Source organism: Zea mays, chromosome 3 (genome assembly GCF_902167145.1).
Source record: "Zea mays cultivar B73 chromosome 3, Zm-B73-REFERENCE-NAM-5.0, whole genome shotgun sequence".
In the NCBI taxonomy this organism is placed as follows: Eukaryota; Viridiplantae; Streptophyta; class Magnoliopsida; order Poales; family Poaceae; genus Zea; species Zea mays.
The window spans coordinates 167556521-167578329 of record NC_050098.1 but is presented as its reverse complement, the minus strand read 5'-3'; positions in this window follow the sequence as shown (position 1 = coordinate 167578329).

The window sequence follows — 21809 nt, the reverse complement described above, 5'->3', positions numbered from 1 at the left end:
ACTTTACTCCACTTTTTATGTGAAACCAGGTCCATCTCACTTTAGCAAACTTGTTCACTTTACTATGGTCTACAACTTTGCTATGGAACCCTTAGTCTAAATCAACATAAATCAGTCACAAATGGGCTCCAAACTCAGCACCTTTCACTGAAATTCAGTTTTCAATAACTGAATATAATTCAGTTTCAGCCACCTAACACAGTACCACTTTTAGCAGCTGTTACTCCTTTTTTTTTGTAGCACCAAGCTATACTTATTTAAGGAGACCTGTTCTATTTACTATGGTCTCTAACTTAACTATGGAAACCTTAGTGTAAAACCAACTGAATTAATCATAAATGATCTCTAAACTAGGCATCCAGCTGCAATTTCAGTTCTCAAAACTGAACTAAGTTCAGTTGAAACACTGTCTGCCAGTCCAACTTTGAATAAGTTTTTCTCCATTTTCTGTGTGGAATCGAGTCAAAGCCACTTTAGTAGATTTGTTCACTATCATATGGTCTTTACTTCCTTCATAAACATCACAGCCCAAAACCTTTTGATCAGCCACAAACAGGCTCTAAAACAGCTATCAAAACACAGAAATCTGATTTCAGACACTGTTCACAATCTGAAATTCAAAAGTCTGACAGCCTCACTTTGGATCACCTTTTTCTCCTAGTTGTATATAGTTCCAGGGCTGTGACACTTAATAACAGTTGTTCTCTTATACGTATTCTACAAGTTTTTTATAGTGGTCATTAACCAAAACCTGTTGGATTCCAAACTACAATAGCTCAAAGTTTGCTCCAATTGCTGAAATTCAGACTCTGAATTCTACCAAGTCTGAAATCCAGAAACTCTGTTAGCTCTACTTTGGATTAGTTTTTCTCCATGTTCCAAATAGCTTTAGGGCTAGGTGACTCAACCAAACTTATACTCCTCATGTGGCCCTATAACTTTGTTATAATGACCATCTTCTAAATGGTTTTAGATCAGAAGTTACAAGGGTTCAAATTTGACTAGTTTATATTATATTAAGCAATTCCAAAATGAACCCAAAACTGAATTTTTGTACTTAACTCCAAAATCTTCCACACAACTTGGGAATCTTCAAATAAGAAAGTTATTCACTTTTCCAAGCTCTACAACTTTGGTATATGAACTTTTAACCAGTCCTTTCTAGATTTTAAATTACACTTTTGGGCTAGTTTAGGGTTTCAAATGTGACTCCTCATCTATTGATTTACCAACTCAATCCATACTCCTAAAAGACAAGTGACTCCTTAATCTCCAATCCAACTCTAGTATATGAAGCTCATGTCCAAAGTGTTCTTGGTTTAGGAGTTGTTTTGTTTATCCACAATTCCAAGCAAGGTTTTGAAATCTCACTTAAGGTTTTTAAGGTTAATCTAGTTCCTCAATTAATTCTTACACTTAACCCACCTTTGAAAGCAAAGTTGCTCTAGGTCCTAAGTCTTACCTTTAATACTTTACATTCCAAGCCAACTTATTACTTTCTCAAGAGACGACTTCTCTTCCCATGTCTTAAGCAAAGTTCTTAATCTGAGCCCTATACTCTAATACACAACACCATATTCATTGAAATTTTTTGACCTAGTGAATGCATTCTAGGTGTATCAAGCAGTTAATCCAAGTGCAGACAATGACATGCAAAATTTTTAGTTATCGTAATACCAGAGGTGTTACACTATCATAAACTACCAATGTGAAGATTAGATTCCTTAGTCGACTTAAATCGGCTAAAAGTGCATACAATCTTGCTTACATATGTGCACTAGTCCATTAGAATCTAACTCATGCATTTGCTATATCTGTTCTCATATTGATATGCTTCTAAGTTATGTTAACCAATTCTGTCTGAAGAAACATCAATATGAAGAAGTAAATTTCCTATGATTGATTATAAAAGTTAAAAGGTGCATACTCCTCTTTTCTGACACTATGCACTAATATTAAGAATTTTACTTCTTGTCTATGTGACTTGTGGATGATGATTTGTCTGTATCTCTTATCTAAAGAAATCATCATTTATCATATACTCCCTGTGCCGCTAATATCTCTTCTTCGAGTATTTTCAATAAGTTTGAAAGGAAAAAGGGACAACTATAAAGGGAGGACACTCCAATGAAAAAGAAGACGTCAAGAACAACAACACCTACTTAGACAGTAAGATCTTCAAATTAATCAATGGTGTGGTTGTAAGTATTCTAAGCATTTTTTATTTTGAGAATACCAGGCATAAGCTGATTATTGCAAATTTCATATGCCTTGATCAAGATGTTCATTGAATTCTCCTATTTCTCTTTAAGAGAGAATGCATCTAACCAAGTGTTGGGACTAAGGCGAACACGTCCCCCTCGCTTGAGCTCCCCACACCCGCGTATTCAAGATCGAAGACCACAAAGGCCCTGAAGGTCGAACCACACAAGCGAAGTGCCTAAGGACGACGCCCGCGTGAAGACTCCGACATTATCTTTGCCCCGGCTAACCGAGGAGAAGGCCATTGAAGACTTCGGAGATCGGACAATCAAGACCACGAAGGCCATACGTCGCAGTCCTCCATATTGTAAAGGGGGGCCCATATGCAGGGTCCCACCCAGGGCTAATAGAGGGTTAGCCCATGTATGTAGTTGATTACGCTATAATGACCCGCCATAACCCCCAGGGGGAATATTCCGGGCATAAACTAGGTAACTGAGGGTCTAATTGTCTTTAGCAAGGTAGGGCAGACCCTCAGTTACCTATAAATACCTCCGTACTGTGCCATTGTGAGGGACTGAGAAAAACATTGTTGCCCTAATATACTGCGGCTACTTGTGTCAAACCATTTTTCACCCTCCCACCATTTGAGCTTGCTTGACTGTGGGTTTGCAAGTTCCAGCATTCCTGCGATGGCCCCCAAGAGAGCGAATTCAAAGGCCGCTGTTTCCATCGACGACGCAGCGAAGGCGGCACTCCTGGTTGAGACAAAAGGCAAGGCTCCCATTGCAGAAGACATCCCTCAGGAGGCCTTCGACGACGATGCCGTCAACAGCAAAAGGCAATGCCAGGACAACCAGCCTACGCCAGAGGGCACCGCGCGCACCTGCAGTTCTGAGGGGGCACCGCAAGCACCCCCGCCAGGCTTCGCTCATCCAGAAGGCAAAGACACCGTCGAAGATGGCGAGATCATAGGCATCTCGGCCAAAAGTCAGTTAAAGCTGCGAGCCCTGTGTATCAAGAACAATCACCTACAAAAACAAAAAGCAATACTCGAAGCCAAGCACCAGCGCGTGACCATGCAAGCCAAAATTCGGCAAATGATACTGGACGAGGAACAAAAGGCTCGGAAGCTAGAACAACAAATCGCAAACATCCAAGGCGAAGGCCTATACCACCTGGAACATGGCCCCCTCATCATTCCAGCCGCCTTCCAAAAAGATATCCAAGGCGAAGGCCCATACCACCTGCAGTGTGGCCCCCTCATCACTCCAATTGCCTTCCAGGGGGTTAATTACCTCGACGAGCGAAGCCCGCTCGCACCGTAGCTCAAGGCCTCACCTTGGCCTATCAATTTCAAAGCCGACACTTACCCAAGTACAACGACAACACAGACCTAGCCCAGTACATCATGAGCTACCAAGTCATCGTTGCATCCTCCAGAGGGGACGATGCCACCATGGCCAAATCTTTCATCATCGCGCTCAAAGGCCCAACCCTGACCTGGTATACCAGGCTACCGCCACTATCAATCGAGTCATGGAAAAGCCTTCGTGACAAGTTCTTATTGAATTTCCAAGGGTACAGGCCAGACATAGATGTCTTGGCTGAATTATCACTGTGACGGAACCTCCCAAGTCATTAGGCCCACCTACAGTTGTCCTTGTCCATCAGACATCAAACAACCCTGTAGATGTTCCTGAATCACTTGACAAGTTCGGTATCTTTATCCTTACCTTTCCAGGAACGTTTCACCCGTCAGGCAGACAATATGTTCATCGGAGATGCGGAAATGCGGAAGTGATTACATAAACTTACATTTATTTATAAAGTAGGAGTAAGTCATATAATACAGACCAGAGTATAAGCGAGTGCAGAAAAGTAATATTACAATACCTGGGAGGTAAAAGCTCCTCCCAATAAGTTCTTTACATAAAAGTTTTTAAGGAGGACCCGGTCCTCCGGCAGCTTCATTCTTGATTATCTTCACTTTTCACCACCTTGGTACAGAAACAACAAAAGTTTGTTGTCTCCTCACCTAAAAACAACGGGGGAATAAACCCTGAGTATGGGATTACTCAGCAAGTCTTACCCGACTAAGGAAAAGACTCTCAAGGGTATGCTGGTTATATGGGAGTCAAGGTAAGGCTTTTCAACAATCAAAGACTCTGTTTGCAGAATTGCTTACTAAAGTGGATCCTTAAAATCCAATTTTATTGTCAGGTTAAGTAAAATTACCTGCAGCTAGAGTTCTTCTACCCTAGTTCAATCACTTGACCTGCACTAGCCAATTTCTTATCAACCCTTCATCTTCACTGGATTGCTACGTGTAAGTCAGTGGCCAAGTCTCCATAACCGCGGAGGTACGGCGATCCGAATCGATTATACTCAGCTGAGGATCTCCGATCACACGACATATGTAGCACTTAACCCTTGCATATGTCAACCCGCCACCGAGTTTCTTAAGACCAGATCAGGTTCACGCAAACCGAGAGCACAGATACACCACCGTCCAGCCTCTTGCCACGGAGGGTACACGCTACTCTCGCCACCGCTCCACGCCCATTTCGTGTTATCTTATTCTGGCCTTAGTCCACCCGAGGCAAAGCTTACCCATGACGAGGCATGTGACCAGTTAAAGGGTCCTCGGTCAGCAGGCTTACATCGAGACGGCCCTTAATCGACTCAGACGGAGACACTACACCGAGACTCTCTTTCTCGTGCAAGTCACCCGCCCGGTCTCAGCTTAATTATTTAACCCCAAAGGTTGGTACCTGGCAGAGGTACATCTTTTCCGATGTTGAACCCATCACGGCCGTGATGGATTCACCATCAAGTTTTTATTTTCGAAAACATCCCACCCACTTTTGCCACATCATCTTTTGTAAAAACAAATCATTTTGTTTCTCTAAAGCAAGACTAAGCATCAAAAATCTTTTGTAAAACAGTGATTTCAAGGAAGGTAATCAAATTCCAAGGAAGGTAATGCAGGAATTGTTTTAGCAATCAACACCTATCACCTAGTGCATCAAGCAAGTGAGAAAATTTTTTAAAACACAAGGGGGTGGCGAATGCACCGGGGCTTGCCTTTGTTTATGGGTGAGTCAAGCTCAGATCCACAAATATCGAAGTAGAAAAAGTTCTCAGCCTGTGTTTCCAAAGGTGGTGGTACTTGCTCTTCAGTGGCTTCCACTTCTTCTTCGTGTTCTAATCATAACCATACATATGTGTATAAGAATGAATGCCATGTAATGCTCATGAGGGTGCAAAGATAATATAAACTTATTATCTAAGTCTTGAATACAATTCCTTCACGGAACTCCGAGAACTTAGGGTTTCCGGAGTCAGCAAAGGAGTTCACAGGACAGGGGGGGTGTTTTGGGGTTTGGTGATCACACAAGGTCCAAATCAACCCAAATTCTACACAAGGCTTCTAAATAATATGAGGAACTCATATAAAAATTTTGAGCATTTTTGGGATTACCATTTATCTTTTAAAAATCCAGAACTACTACCTTAAACTATTTTAAATACCTTAAAATTCCTAATTTACCCTAAAAATCATGAAACTATTTTTATTAAATTCTAGGAAAAATAAGAAGGCTAGGAAAATTAGTTTCACAATTTTACCATTTTTCTACATATTTCTAAAGTTTTTCTGAAAAAGAAAAAGGAAAATACTCAATAGTGTTGGGCTCAAACTGGCCCAAGCGGCCCAACCCTGCGCAGAAGCGCGCCCGCGCGCGCGCCCGCGCTGGCGGCTTTGCACAGAGGACCTCGGAGTTTTGGTTAAATTGAAGCAGGTTTATTTACTGTGTTTCTCAGTCACAAACAACTTGCAAAAGAGACCCCCGGTTTCTGTTCCTTCGCAGGGGGAGGTCCCTGACGGCGTTCATGCACGGCCGAGCTCCGGCGAGCATCCATACCGGCCGAATGGGGCTATTACCGGCGCTCCCGAGCGGCGGATATCACATCAGACCTACCCCGAGCATTTCCCCCAACCTAATTGCGCGAATGGCGACCTATTAAGCTCTGTCCGCGTGAACCGAGAGCGTTGCGGATGGGTGAAGATGTTCCCGGCGATCCCTGGCGGTTCGGTTCAATTAAAGGGGTCGGGGAGCATCACCAACATGTAAGGATGCTAGAACAGGAACAGGAAGGGAATGAACAGACCTGGGGAAGGCTGGTCGCGGTGAGGTTAGTTCACGGTGGCGGGAACCCGAATTGGGGAGAACTAGAAATTCGCGCGTGCTGGTGGATAATCGAGGGTGGGAGCGGGTGCTATAGCTTTGGGATGACTTAGCGCAGTAGCCCGAGCCATCAATTTATAGGAAGCTTCATCGGTGGCGCGGAATTTGGCCGGGCCGTGCGGGTGGCCGGAGATAAGGAAGAACACGGGTGCGGTGAATCCGTAGCTAACGGCGTGGCAACCTCCCTGGCGACGATGGGACAGCCCTAGGGAGTCACGGCGACGCGGTGGAAAGGCTAAGCCACGCGGCGCACGGCCGGGAGGTGGCGGTTACCGGCGAGCACATCTGTTCCAGCCGTAAAGCAGAAGGGCGGCCATGGTGAGTCACCGAAGTTAACCCAGGGGGTGGCTTTTACCTGGCAATCATATCGGGTCATCGGCGACGCGAATTCTACAGCGGTGGCGTGAATCACGGCGAGGGTCACCGGCGGTGAAGATTTCTTTGCTGCGGCCGATCCTATCCGATCAGTTACTGTACCATGGCTACAACTCATTCAGACAGCCTGTCAGCCAAACTTGGAGCATTATTTTCTCTTAATTTCTAACGACAACACTAGTCAAGCTCTGCAGCAAAAGTGTAGAGCAGTACTTCATCTACAACTTTGTAATATGATGATGCCACAAAAACCCATTGGATCATGCTTGAATTTAAGCTTGAAGTTGATGGCATCAATCTGTTAGTCTGATTTTCAGACTTATTCATCCTGACAGTCCAACTTTAGGCAAGATTATCTCCAAATTTCTCACAAGAACAGGGTTTGCTCTCTTCAGCAAAATTGTTCTCCTTTGATTGGTCTACAAACTTGTTGTGGTCACTTAGGGCAGAAACCCTATATTTTAAAAGTTACAAGGGCTTCAAGTTGAGCCAATCACACTGAAAATCAGACTTAACCAAAAAGGGTCAAGTATGGCTCTTTTGCACTTAAGTCCAAATCCCAAGTTTTGGATTGCAAATTCACATATGAGTGACCCAAATGACTTAAGACACTTATTTAACTTGGTTTTTGCACTTTAGTCCAAAAGTGGGCTGATTTTGCACATATGTCCCTGGGGTTTGGATTTAGGGTTTTCCAGGGTTCTAATTGAGATTTTTGGTATCCCAGGGGTATAAATGTGATTCAACTTTGTTTTTGGGGACATTTTATGACTCTTCCCTAAAGCCTTTAGGTTTTCTCCTCTTGGGTTAAGTTTTACCCCTTTGAGCCTGATTTAGGGTCAGGTTTCCTATCCAGGGTCCTATTTGCAAAACACCAAAAACAATACACTTGTTTGAATTTGTTACCTAGTGAATGCACTCTAGGTGTGTCAAACATATGCAATGCCAATGCTTATGATGCCATGCTCAAGTTTTAGTTACAATAACACCAGGGGTGTTACAATCACTCTACAGGAAGCAAGAGAAAGAAACTCTTCGGGAGTACTATAAGAAGTTCCTCAGGCTCAAGTCGCAGTTACCATCTATCGACGACCACATAGCAATCCACTATGCAATCAACGGTCTTCGCGCCGACGTCTTGTACAGCCACTGCATCAGAGACCCGCCCAAAAACTTGCAAGAGCTCTATCAATTGTTCGAAAAGTACGCCAGGTCCAAAGAGCTACACCAGCGCAAGATAGAATCTCAGCAGAAACCCAAGGACACTCTGTAGTCCAGCAGAGCATGGGTCAGGCTGGCGCAGTCCGATTCCGGCAGGAAAAACCGCAACTAACAACAAGTGAACACCATCGCCAACCAACACCCCACCGGAGACACAGTACATCGTCAGGAATACCCCGCACAAAAAAACTGCGGCACCAACACTAGAGGAAGAGGCAGAGGCCAAGCCCAGCAGTCGCGAAGGTTTTACTGCATGTTTCATGGCGAAATTGCGCACACCCCACCAGGGATTGCCTGGAAACCAAGGACACCAAAGACAGGATGGCTAGAACTCAGCCAGCTGACAAGCAACGAGTTGTCGCACATACTTATCACCCCCAACGCTACCACCAGCAACCATACCACAACGAACAGATCCCTCACCAACCCAATCACTTGTACCATCATCATCAAGAGATCCAAGTCCTCCCTCCTCCACCGTATCATCAAAATCCTCCACGTCAAAATCCTCCACCGCCAGCACCCAAGCAAGAGGACTTCGCCGAGCAGCTTTTCTGCGGGGTCATCCACATGATTACCGGGGGGTCAAGCATAGACTTCGACACCAAACGACAGAAAAAGGATCACTACCGCAGTGTCAACCATGTAGCTCTCACCGGCCCAGTGGTTCAAACAAAATGGTCCCATGTCCCACTCACTTTCGATGCCAGAGATGTCGACTTATGCAGCGTGCCAAACACAGACGCCATGGTGATCAATTGCAGGGTGGCAGGCTGGGATCTACACAAAGTATTGGTCGACAATGGCAGCCAGGCCGACATCATTTTCCTGAACGCCTTCGATCACATGGGCATTAGCCATAGCCTCCTTAAGCCCACAAACAACCCCTTATACGGTTTTGGAGGCAAAGGCACTTTCTCTATCGGCAAAATAGAGCTGCCGTTGTCATTCGGCGCAGCGCCCAATGCGTGAAGCGAACAAATCACCTTCGACATAGTCGACATGGTCTACCCTTATAATGCCATAATGGGGCGTGGATCAATCAACAAATTTGAGGCAGGTATACATAGACTTTATCTCTGCCTGAAGATACCATGCCCTCAAGGCGTGATCATAGTGTATGGAGACCAACAAGCAGCGCGAAATATTGAGAGAGATTTTTTTCCAGTGCAGCGCAACGTTCATTGTTTAAAAGCAGAGCACGAAAACAGTAACAATCGTCACCCAACCAAAAACAAAAAGATCAATGGCCAGTTGCAGAGCAACGATGGAACGAAGACGGTCCCCCTCGACCCTGCAACCCCAAAGCATACCATCATGATCAACGAAAACCTATCACCGCAACAAGGACTTCTTTGCCTAGTCTGCTCTAGACCTTGTGGGGGTTAGCCGCTCAATCATCGAACACAGCTTGGGCATCGACCCCTCGGTGCGCCAAAAAAAAGCAACAGTTAAGGAAAATGTCTGATGAAAAAACAGAAGCAGCAAAGGCCAAGGTGCACCGCTTACTGGAAGCCAAATTCATCGAGACAATAGTGTCGGTGTTTTGACCTCGGGGGGTCCCTGGACCGATGACTAAATTGTCGCCGCGTGCCCCAGCCCAGATGGGTCGGCGCGAGACGTGACACGAAGGGGGGAAGAAGACAGCAAAAGGGGAACCCGCGGCCTCTATATTGTCCCGCGCCCAGGTCGGGTGCGCTTGCAGTAGGGGGTTACAAGCGTTCGCGTGGGAGAGAGAGAGAGAGGCCCGTTCTCCCGCGCGGCCAACCTTCTCATACGAGAGCCCTGGGCCTTCCTTTTATAGGCGTAAGGAGAGGGCCCAGGTGTACAATGGGGGGTGTAGCAATGTGCTAACGTGGCTAGCTGAGAGGAGCCAGCGCCCTAAGTACATGCCGTCGTGGCTGTCGGAGAGGTTTTGGCACCCTGTTCATGTGATGTCGTGGCCGTCGGAGGAGCACTTGAGCCCCGTGGAAGGACAGCTGTCGGAGCTGTTGGATCCTTGCTGACGTCTCCTTGCTTCCGTAATGGGCTGGGAGCCGCCATCGTCATGGAGCGTGCGAGGTGCCATCATTACTTGTTTACCGGGGCGAGCCAGATGGGACGCCGGTCTTGTTCCCCGTAGCCTGAGCTAGCTAGGGGTAGGGTAATGACGGCCTTCCTGTGACGTGGTCGGTCCGAGCCCGGGGTCAGGCGAGGCGGTGACTCCTCCGAGGTCGAGGCTGAGTCCGAGCCCTGGGGTCGGGCGAGGCGGAGTCCGTCTTCCGAGGTCGAGTCTGAGTCCGAGCCCTGGGGTCGGGCGAGGCGGAGCTTCCTATGGCGCCCAAGGCTAGACTTAGCTGCTGTCAGCCTCTCTTTGTCGAGTGGCACAGCAGTCGGAGCGAGGTAGGTGGCGCTGTTCTCCTGTCAGGTCGGTCAGCGGAGCGACGAAGTGACTGTGGTCACTTCGGTCCTGTCGACTGAGGAGCGCGCGTCAGGATAAGGCGTCAGTCGATCCTTACATTAAATGCTCCTGTGATATGGTCGGTTGGCGTGGCGATCTAGCCAAGGTTGCTTCTCCGTGAAGCCTGGGCCTCGAGCGAGCCGAAGGTGCGTCCGTTGCTTGAGGGGACCCTCGGGCGAGACGTGAATCCTCCTGGGTCGGCTGCCTTTGCCCGAGGCTGGGCTCGGGCGAGGCGAGATCGTGTCCCTTGTGTGGACTGAGCCTTGACCTTAATCGCGCCCATCAGGCCTTTGCGGCTTTGTGCTGATTGGGGTTACCAGCTGAGATTAGGAGTCTTGGGGGTACCCATAATTATGGTCCCCGACAGTAGCCCCCGAGCCTCGAAGGGAGTGTTGGTACTCGCTTGGAGGCTTTGTCGCACTTTTTTGCAAGGGGACCGGCCTTTCTCGGTTGCGTTTTGTTCCGGTGGGTGCGCGCGAGCACACCCGCCGGGTGTAGCCCCCGAGGCCTTGGAGGAGTGGTTTGACTCCTTCGAGGTCTTAGCGCGTTTCGTGATGTTTCGGCCGGTCTGGTTGTTCCCTCATGCGAACTGGCCGTAGCCCGGGTGCATAGTCAGGTTCCAAGTTCTCGGGCTGGTATGTTGACGCTGTCAACGGTTTGGCCGGAGCCGGTTTTGTGAGAGCAGCCCCCGAGCCTCCGCACAGAGCGAGAGGACGGCCAAGGACTGACTCGACTTTTTTCATATGCCCCTGCGTCGCCTTTTCGCAAGGAGGAGGGGGAGAAAGCGCCATGTTGCCCTTGGAGGGCGCCGAACATGGTGTCTCTAGTGAGTTGCTAACGGGTGATCCGAGTGGACGCCCGTGCCCCGTTCGATAAGGGTCGGCTAGTGGCCCAGAGGCGCGCTCCAAAAGTACCTGCAGGTGATTTGCCGGACCCGGTCCCGTTTGATAGGGTCCGAGGGCTCGATGCCTCCCTCTGATGGGATTCTGTTACAGAATCGCTCCTGCTGGTCTCGGAAATGTCCTAGGGTACCTCGGGAGCGTAGCCCGAGCCTCGGCCATGTATCGGACGTACCCAGAGTCATCCCTCGCTCTGCGTGCTCTGAGGCGGCTGTCGAACCCTTCGGGGGCCAGCCTACGAACCCCTCATCAGTAGTGGGCGCGGAGCCCGAGTGGCTTGAGGCGGCTGTCGAACCCATCTGAGGGGCCAGCCTTCGAACCTCTGACCAATGGTGGGCGCGGAGCCCGAGTGCTCTGAGGCGGCTGTCGAACCCTTCCGAGGGGCCAGCCTTCGAACCTCTGATCAGTAGGTGGGCTCGGAGCCCGAGCGCTCTGAGGCGGCTGTCGAACCCTTTCGAGGGGCCAGCCTTCGAACCTCTGATCAGTAGGGGGGCTCAGGGCCCGCTTCCTTCGCGGAGAAGGATCCCTTTCGGAGTATCCCCTTTCTCGGTCCCTGTAGCAAGAGAGAGAGAAAGAGGAAGAGGAAAAGGATACGAAATTGAACGACATGGCGCACCTTTTTTGACGCAGTCATTATGGCGGAGGTGAAGTGTCGCCTGCTTCGCCTGCCAAAGGTGCCGCCTGTCCTGCCGCAGAGTTAACGCGACGGGACGAGTGGTTCGTGGGGCAGCCATTAAGCGTGCGCGAGCCGTTCGAGGAACGGGCGTTTCGCCTTCGAGTTTTTGAATTTCGCGACGGGTTCGGGTGAAGTGTTGAACGGGTCTCGCCCGGGCCCTTATATATTCGGAAGAGGGACCGGTGACGGTTCTTTACTCTGCTGCTCGCCTCCCACTTAGGTTTCCGCAACCTGAGGGAATATCCAGAGAAAGGAAACCGTGCACCTTGTCCGCTCCGCCGCCGCCTCCTCTGCTTGGTGATGGCCGACCGGGTAGCCGTTGTTTCACCGCGCGACCCGTGGCCTTTCTCCACCGTCACGGCGGATGATCTGGAGGCCCTTTTTGCCGATGGTTTGCTTCGTCCTCTCTCCTGTGACTCACAACCGGAGTGGATGGCCCCTCCGAGCGGAGCCACCCCGTCCCCGCCGCAGGGGTATGTGCTGAGCTTCGTCTCTTTTCACGAGCGGGGGTTCGGAGTGCCGGCAAGTCGTTTCATGCGGGCGATTCTGCACACCTACGGGGTGGAGCTACACAATCTCAGCCCCAACTCCATCGCGCAAGCAGCCATCTTCGCGGCGGTTTGCGAAGGGTTTTTGGGGATTGCCCCCCACTGGGACTTGTGGACCCATCTCTTCTCCGTGGAGCTTTTTGCCTCGACGACGGGGGAGAGAAGAGTTCGCATGGTGGTGCGGGCCGATGGTTGCATCCTCCAGTTGAGGCAGGCGTGGGCGCAGCACTACATCCCTGCCATCCTCGTATCTTCGAACAAGGGGTGGCAGCGCCGGTGGTTTTACCTCCGGAATGACGATGGGAGGCTCCCGTCGTTTTCTCAACGAGTGGTGACCGCCGCCGGCAGTAACTGGCGCTACGGGACCCCGCGCAAGAGACAGAAGAATCTCCAGCCCCTTTTGAAGGCCTTGGAGGAGCTGCGAGAAGGAGGGCTCACTGCCGCGGGGGTGGTTGCCGCCATCCATCGCCGGAGGGTGCTCCCCTTGACGAAGCGGCGGCTGCTGCTTTCAGAGATGACACCGGGGGTCGACTTAGAGGGTTCGCATATGTCCTCGGTCCCCCTCCCCACCGATGACCTCCACAGGCGGGTGGCTGGCACGGTAGGGAAGCTAGACGCCGGCGCCCTTACACAGCTCCCGATGCGTCCCGAGCACGGGTGTATGTCCCTGGTGAGTGTCTGCTCCTTCTTCCTTCTTGTGTCGGATTGCCCTTGGTTCTCACAGCCGAGACTTTTCGTCCGTCTCCAGGAGGTGGGGTTTCACAAGCCTTCCCTGCCACCGGTCCCGGAGGACGCGGTGGACCGAGCCGCGCGGAGGGTCACCGCGGAGAAGAAGAAGGAGAAGGACGCGAAGAAGGCTCGGGCCCGCGAGCGGACGTGGGCTCGGGACGCCTTGGAGAAGCTTCGCCGTCGGCAGGAGAGGGATGGGCTCCCGAGGGAGCCGTCGCCGGAGACACCTGACGATGACGACGACGATGACAATGATGAAGACGATGACATGGCTGCCCGCCTCGGCCTCAGCCCGGATCTGAGGCTAGGCCAGGGATCGTCGAGCCAGCCCCCGGGTGGGCTGGCGCCGTCGGTATCCGGGGCCGGGACGTCGGGGTCCCGGTCCAAATAACGGGGGCAGGCCGAGGGGGTACCGGCCCCCTTGGCCGAGGTGGTTGAGGTGACCCCGGGGAGTCAGGCCGACCCGCCTATTCCCCAAGAGCTGTTGCCCGTGCCGACTGCGCAGGAGGGTGATCCTCAGGTCGTCGTGGCCGCGCCTGCGCAGTCCGTCCCTCTGGTGCCTCGGGCGCCCGAGGCAGGGATGGCGCCGAAGGCGGTAGTAGGGCTATCCTCGGTGGTACCCATGGGGACCGAGGCTCGAGGGGCCTCTCCGCTGGCACGATTGATTGTGGCCCGGAGTGGGTAAGTGTCTGAGGATGCCTCTATCCCGGCTCCTTCTTCGTGTGGCCTGATCCTGTTCTTTCCTTTCTTCCCAGCAAACGGAGGCACGGTTCGACCGGTCTGGCTCCCCGGAAGACCCTTAAGACGGTGCCAGCTTCCACAGCTGGTGCTGCGCCAGGCTCCGTCGGCCGGCTGGCCTCTTCACAAGGTGCCCTCAAGCAGGGGGTTCAGGTGACACAGGTTGCCGTGGGGCAAGCTCCCGAGGCTGACCCTTCCATCGAGGCGGCCGTCGTGCCGAGGGAGACTGCTGGCGCGGCCGCGGCCTCGAGCCTGCCAGACGTGTTGCCGGCGCTGGCACCGGCTTCTGCCGAGGCTGTTGCCGCTCTGGTCGTGGAGCCGCCCGTCGCCGCCAATGCAGAGATGGCCGAGGCGCCGCTACTCGATGCCTCGGAGGAGGGGGGCACAGAAACGCGACCCGTCCTGGGGAGCGTCAACCCCGTCCTCGCGCGGCGCAGTCCCGACGGGCGGCGTCAGTCGCTCCGGTTCTGGACCAGTGGTGCTTCGGATCCCCTCTTCGTTCTTCACGATGAGCGAGAGGAGCAGTCTTGGGACGGGCTTCGTGAGTGTGCTGAGGCAACGGTGGGGTCGCTTCGGTCGACCTTGGAGGTCCTTTGCAGGGACGTTCCCAAGATCCTCCAGGTAAGGACTTCAGGCATACTTTTCACGCGATCAAAGCATTCTTTGTGACGCCCCGCTTCCTTTTCTCAGGATCTAACAGATCTGAGCGCCGCCAAGTCGTCGTTCATCCGCCGCGAGGCCGATGTCTGGGGTTCGCTGCGGTTCCTGAGGACCACGCTTGCCGAAGCTACCGAGCGCCTCTCCCAACGGAGTGCCGAGGTGGCGGACCTTTGGTTGCTCTGTGTCGATCTGGGAGCGGAGGCAGCGGCGGCACGCGCAGAGGCGCAGCGACGATAGTCGGAGCTTGGCCAGGTCATCGGCGAGCGGGACCGATCTCGGGGCCGGGCCGCCGAGGCTGAAAGCTGGGCCGAGGCCCTTGGAGACCAGCTAGCCGAGGCGTCTGCTCGGGCCGGAGCTCTTGCGGCAGACCTAGTCGTGGCTCAAGCCGCAGCCTCGGAGCAGCGTGCCCGAGCCGAAGGTATGTCTTGGCTATTTTAAGATTTTGATTTAGCTTCATTCTTCAATTCGTGTTTGAAGACTTCTGCTTTGGCTGTTTGCAGAGCTCGGATCTGCCCTCGGCGAGTCCACCAAGGCACTTGCCCAGGCGGCCGAGCAGAGGGAGGCCGACATGTGGCCATGTCCGAGGCTATCTCGGCCTTCTGTCGGGTCTTTGGTCTCGATGACGTCCCCTCGAGGAGCTCCCCTCAGAGTCGCCTGCAGGCCTTGGGCGACCACGCGCGCGGTAGACTCCGCGAGGCGCTGCATCACAGCGTCAGGCAGGCCTTTGCCGTGCTCGCTTCCCACTACGACGTGAATCTGGAGCGGGTCAGCGAGGGGTATTGCCTTCCTGACGAAGATGAAGCTGCCCTGGTCGAAGTCTAGAGGCTCGACGCAGCCGCCGTGGGCCCAAGTGCGGTGCTGGCGACCACCTTCGAAGCAGAGATCCTTTCGCTTGTGCCGCCGTCCGAGGCTGAGGCAGATCTCGCCGAGGGTGGGAACGAAGCCGAGGGCGCGGCTCCTTCTCCGGGCGACGCCTGATTCTGCTGGAGCAGTTTATTTTGAATGCGTATGTGTCTTTTGCGGCCGCCAAGGCCCGAACGCTTTGTCGCCGTGATATAAAGCTGCGTCTCTCTTCCTCCTGTTTTGCGTATCCGGACTCGTTCGTTAGTAGCAGGATTGCTTACCCAAGTAAGAGTTATTTTTCGTGGTAGGTGACGAGTGAGGTATCCGTATCCCGGAGGCGTAGGAGTCCCTCGGCTTGGTCGGCCTTGCCACTTACATGCACTCTTATTCGTTTCTCGGGGTCCTGTTACTGATATAGCCGGGAGACGCGAAAGTCGTTTTGGTGGAAGATTTTTTCCGAGGAAAATTTTGACGCAGAGGGGGTTTGCCCCTTCTAGCCCCCAAGGGAGGGTCAGGCTTTGCCGAGGCAAGGCTGACCCTTCCTTGATGGTTAGACTTCATATGTAAACGAAGTATATGAACGACTTGAAAACATCTTAAGGGTAGAAGCGACATAGCTGTCGGATGTTCCAAGCGTTGTTGTAGACCTCGCCTTGACTGTTGGCCAGCTTGTATGTTCCGGGCTTCAAAATCTTGGCGATGATGAATGGCCCTTCCCAGGGAGGCGTGAGCTTGTGGCGCCCTCGGGCGTCTTGTCGTAGCCGAAGCACCAAGTCGCCCACCTGGAGGTCTCGGGACCGAACACCTCGGGCGTGGTAGTGTCGTAGGGACTGCTGATACCACGCCGAGTGTAGTAAGGCCATGTCCCGAGCCTCTTCCAGCTGGTCCAGTGAGTCTTCTCGGTTGGTTTGATTGCTTTGGTCGTCGTACGCCCTCGTCCTCGGGGAACCGTATTCTAAGTCTGTGGGCAGGATAGCCTCGGCCCCATAGACTAGAAAGAACGGCGTGAAGCCCGTGGCTCGGCTTGGCGTCGTCCTCAGGCTCCAGACCACTGAGGGGAGTTCTTTCATCCATCGCCCGCCGAATTTGTTGAGGTCGTTGTAGATCCGCGGCTTGAGTCCTTGCAGAATCATGCCGTTGGCACGTTCTACTTGCCCATTCGTCATGGGGTGAGCTACGGCGGCCCAGTACACCCGGATGTGGTGATCCTCGCAGAAGTCCAGGAACTTTCTGCCGGTGAACTGGGTGCCGTTGTCTGTGATGATGGAGTTCGGGACCTCAAAGCGATGGATGATGTTGGTGAAGAACGCCACCGCCTGTTCGGACCTGATGCTGTTTAGGGGTCGGACCTCGATCCACTTGGAGAATTTGTCGATGGCGACCAGCAGGTGCGTGTAGCCCCCGGGTGCCTTCTGCAAGGGACCGACGAGGTCCAGACCCCACATAGCAAACAGCCAGGTGATGGGTATCGTTTGCAGGGCCCAAGCGGGCAGGTGCATCTGCCTTGCATAGAATTGACACCCTCAGCAGGTGCGTACAATCCTAGTGGCATTGGCCACTGTGGTTGCCCAGTAGAAACCTTGTCGGAAAGCGTTTCCAACAAGGGCTCGAGGTGCTGCGTGGTGGCCGCAAGCCCCCGAGTGTATTTCTTGTAATAACTCCTGACCTTCGGTGATGGATATGCATCGCTGGAGGATGCCTGAGGGGCTGCGGTGGTAGAGCTCCCTCCCGTCACCCATCAGGACGAACGATTTGGCGCGCCGCGCCAGTCGCCGAGCTTCGGCTCTGTCGAGGGGTAGCTCTCCTCGGTGGAGATATTGCAGGTACGGGGTCTGCCTGTTTCGATTAGGCGTGACCCCATTCTGCTCTTCCTCGACGCGCAGTGCCTCACCCTCGGGGGCCGAGGGTGCCTCGGGCTGAGCCGAGGGCATCTTGGGCAGGGCCGAGACCTTCTCGGGCTCGGGCGTGTCGTCGGTCTTGACTGAGGGTTGATGTAGGTCTCGGGAGAAGATGTCCGGGGGGACCGTTGTTCGCCCCGAGGCTATCTTAGCCAGCTCGTCCGCAGTCTCGTTGTATCGTCGGGCGATGTGGTTGAGCTCGAGCCCGTAGAACTTGTCCTCCAGGCGCCGAACCTCATCGCAGTAGGCCTCCATCTTCGGGTCGCGGCAGTGGGAGTTCTTCATGACTTGGTCGATGACAAGCTGCGAGTCGCCACGAGCGTCGAGGCGTCGGACCCCAAGCTCGATGGCGATGCGCAACCCGTTAACCAGAGCCTCGTACTCGGCCACGTTGTTGGATGCCGGGAAATGGAGGCGCAGCACGTAGCGGAGGTGCTTCCCGAGGGGTGAGATGAAGAGTAGGCCCGCGCCCGCTCCTGTTTTCATCAGCGACCCGTCGAAAAACATGGTCCAGAGTTCCGGTTGGATCGGAGCTGCTGGAAGCTGGGTGTCGACCCATTCAGCCACAAAGTCCGCCAAGACTTGAGACTTGATGGCCTTCCGAGGAGCGAACGAGATTGTCTCGCCCATGATCTCCACCGCCCACATTGCAATCCTACCCGAGGCCTCTTGGCACTGGATGATCTCTCCCAGGGGGAAGGATGACACCACAGTCACCGGATGAGACTCGAAGTAGTGTCACAACTTTTGCCGCGTCAGAATTACCGCGTACAGTAGATTCTGAATTTGTGGGTAGCGGATTTTGTTCTCGGACAGTACCTCACTGATGAAGTAGACCGGCCTCTGGACGGGCAATGCGTGCCCCTCTTCTCGTCTGTCGACCACGATCGCGGCGCTGACCACCTGAGTGGTAGCGGCGACGTAGATCAAGAGGGCTTCTCCGGCAGCGGGGGTGGGGGGGGGGGTACCAAGATGGGCGCACTTGTAAGGAGCGCCTTTAGGTTCCCGAGGGCTTCCTTGGCCTCGGAGGTCCAAGTGAAGCGCTCGGTCTTCCTCAGGAGGCGGTACAGAGGCAGGCCTCTTTCGCCGAGGCGTGAGATGAAACGGCTCAGAGCCGCAAGGCATCCCATGACCCTCTGTACTCCTTTCAAGTCCTTGATGGGCACCATGTTGGTGATGGCCGCGATTTTCTCCGGGTTGGCCTCGATGCCCCGCTCGGAGACGATGAACCCCAGGAGCATGCCTCGGGGGACTCCGAAGACACACTTCTCAAGGTTGAGCTTTACGCCTTTCGCCTTGAGACATCGGAATGTCGTTTCGCGGTCGGAGAGGAGGTCGGAGGCTTTACTTGTCTTGACTACGATGTCATCGACGTAAGCCTCGACCGTTCGACCAATGTGCTCTCCGAACACGTGGTTCACGCACCTTTGGTATGTCGCACCCGCATTTCTCAAACCGAATGGCATAGTACGTAGCAGTACATGCCAAAGAGTGTGATGAAAGAAGTCGTGAGCTGGTCGGACTCTTTCATCCTGATTTGGTGATACCCTGAGTAGGCATCGAGGAAAGACAGGGTTTCGCACCCAGCAGTGGAATCCATGATTTGATCGATGCGAGGCAGAGGGTAGGGAACTTTCGGACATGCTTTGTTTAGACCAGTGTAGTCTACACACATCCGCCATTTCCCTCCTTTCTTTCTCACAAGCACAGGGTTTGCAAGCCATTCGGGATGGAATACCTCTTTGATGAACCCTGCAGCCATCAGCTTGTGGATCTCCTCGCCTATGGCTCTGCGCTTTTCTTCGTCGAATCGGCGCAGAGGCTGCTTCACGGGTCGGGCCCCAGCTCGGATATCCAGCGAGTGCTCGGCGACATCCCTCAGTATGCCAGGCATGTCCGAGGGACTCCACACAAAAACTTCGGCGTTCGCGCGGAGAAAGTCGACGAGCACTGCTTCCTATTTGGGGTCGAGCTCGGAGCCGATCCGGATCTACTTGGAGGCATCATTGCTAGGGTCGAGAGGGATGGACTTAACCGTCTCAGCTGGCTCGAAGTTGCCGGTGTGGCGCTTTGCATCTAGCGCCTCCTTGGAGAGGTTCTCCAGGTCGGCGATGAGGGCCTCGGATTCGGTGAGGGCCTCGGCGTACTCCACGCACTCCACGTCGCATTCGTACGCGTGTCGGTACGTTGGGCCGACGGTGATGACCCCATTGGGGCCCGGCATCTTGAACTTGAGGTAGGTGTAGTTGGGGACGACCATGAACTTGGCGTAGCATGGCCTCCCCAGCACTGCGTGGTAGGTCCCTCGGAACCCGACCACCTCGAATGTGAGGGTTTCCTTTCGGAAGTTGGAGGGAGTCCCGAAGCAGATGGGCAGATCGAGTTGCCCAAGGGGTTGGATGCGTTTCCCGGGGATGATCCCGTGAAAAGGTGCCGCGCCGGCCCAGATCAAGGACAGGTCGATCTGCAGGAGCCCGAGGGTCTCGCCGTAGATGATGTTGAGGCTGCTGCCTCCGTCCATGAGGACCGTGGTAAGCCTGATGTTGCCGATGACAGGATCGACAACGAGCGGGTACTTCCTTGGGCTTGGCACGCGGTCGGGGTGGTCGCCCTGGTCGAAGGTGATGGGCTTGTCGGACCAGTCTAGGTAGACTGGTGCCGCCACCTTTACCGAGTAGACCTCCCGGCGCTCTTGCTTGCGGTGCCGAGCCGAGGCGTTCGCCACTTGCCCACCGTAGATCATGAAGCAGTCGTGGACCTCGGGGAACTCCTCTGCCTTGTGATCCTCCTTCTTGTCGTTGTTGTGGGCTCGTCCACCTTCCGCCGGTGGCCCGGCCCTGTGGAAGTAGCCGAAGCATGACGCACTCCTCAAGGGTGTGCTTGACGGGACCCTGATGATAGGGGCACGACTCCTTGAGCATCTTGTCGAACAGGTTGGCGCCTCCAGGAGGCTTCCGAGGGTTCTTGTGCTCGGTGGCGGCGACAAGGTCTACGTCTGCGACGTCACGTTTCGCTTGCGACTTCTTCTTGCCCTTCTTCCTCGTGCCGCGCTGAGCGGACGCCTCGAGGACGTCTTCCGGCTGGCGCCCTGAGGCTGCTTGTCCTTCCGAAAGATGGCCTCGACCGCCTCCTGACCAGAGGCGAACTTGGTGGTGATGTCCATCAGCTCGCTTGCCCTGGTGGGAGTCTTGCGACCCAGCTTGCTCACCAGGTCGTGGCAAGTGGTGCCGGCGAGGAACGTGCCGATGACATCCGAGTCGGTGATGTTGGGCAGCTCGGTGCGCTGCTTCGAGAATCGCCGGATGTAGTCCCGCAGGGACTCTCCCGGTTGCTGGCGGCAACTTCGGAGATCCCAGGAGTTCCGAGGGCGCACGTATGTGCCCTGGAAGTTGCCGGTAAAGGCTTTGACCAGGTCGTCCCAGTTGGAGATCTGCGCAGGAGGCAGATGCTCCAGCCAGGCTCGGGCGGCGTCGGAGAGGAACAGGGGAAGGTTGCGGATGATGAGGTTGTCATCGTCCGTTCCACCCAGCTGGCAGGCCAGCCGGTAGTCCGCGAGCCACAGTTCCGGCTTCGACTCCCCCGAGTACTTGGTGATAGTAGTCGGGGTTCGGAACCGGGTCAGGAACGGCGCCCATCGTATGGCCTGGCTGAAAGCTCGTGGACCGGGTGGTTCGGGCGAGGGGCTCCGATCCTTCCCGCTGTCGTAGCGTCCCCCACGCCTGGGGTGGTAGCCTTGGCGCACCTTCTCGTCGAGGTGGGCTCGACGATCGTGGCGGCGGTGCTCGTTGCCGAGGCGACCCGGGGCCGCAGGCGCTGTGTTCCGCGTGCGCCCGGTGTGGACTGAGGCTTCCCGTATGAACCGGGAAGTCGCAGCGCGATGCTCCGGGGGGTACCCCTACCTTCGGGAGGCAGAGCTTTCGGCCCGTCGGACCGCAGCATCTTCTAGGAGATTCTTGAGCTCTCCCTGGATATGCCGCCCCTCGGTGGTGGATTGTTCCGGCATCGCTCGGAGGAGTATTGCTGCTGCGGCCAGGTTTTGGCCGACCCCACTGGAAGCCAGGGGTAGCCTTGCCCTGACATCGTCGTCGATGTGGTGCTGGACGTCCTGGGCCGGATGACGCGCTTCTCCGGCTGGTGCCCAGCCTGCCCACTCCTGCCTGATATTTTGCCGAAGCTGCACAAGTTGTCCTGCTTCCTCGTCGAGCCTGGCCTGCATCTCGTGGATTTGCTCGAGCTGTGCGTCCTGACCCCCCGCAGGGACTGGGACCACAACTAGCTCCCGAAGGATGTCAACGCGAGGCACAGGCCTAGGGGGATCACCGTCCTCCGG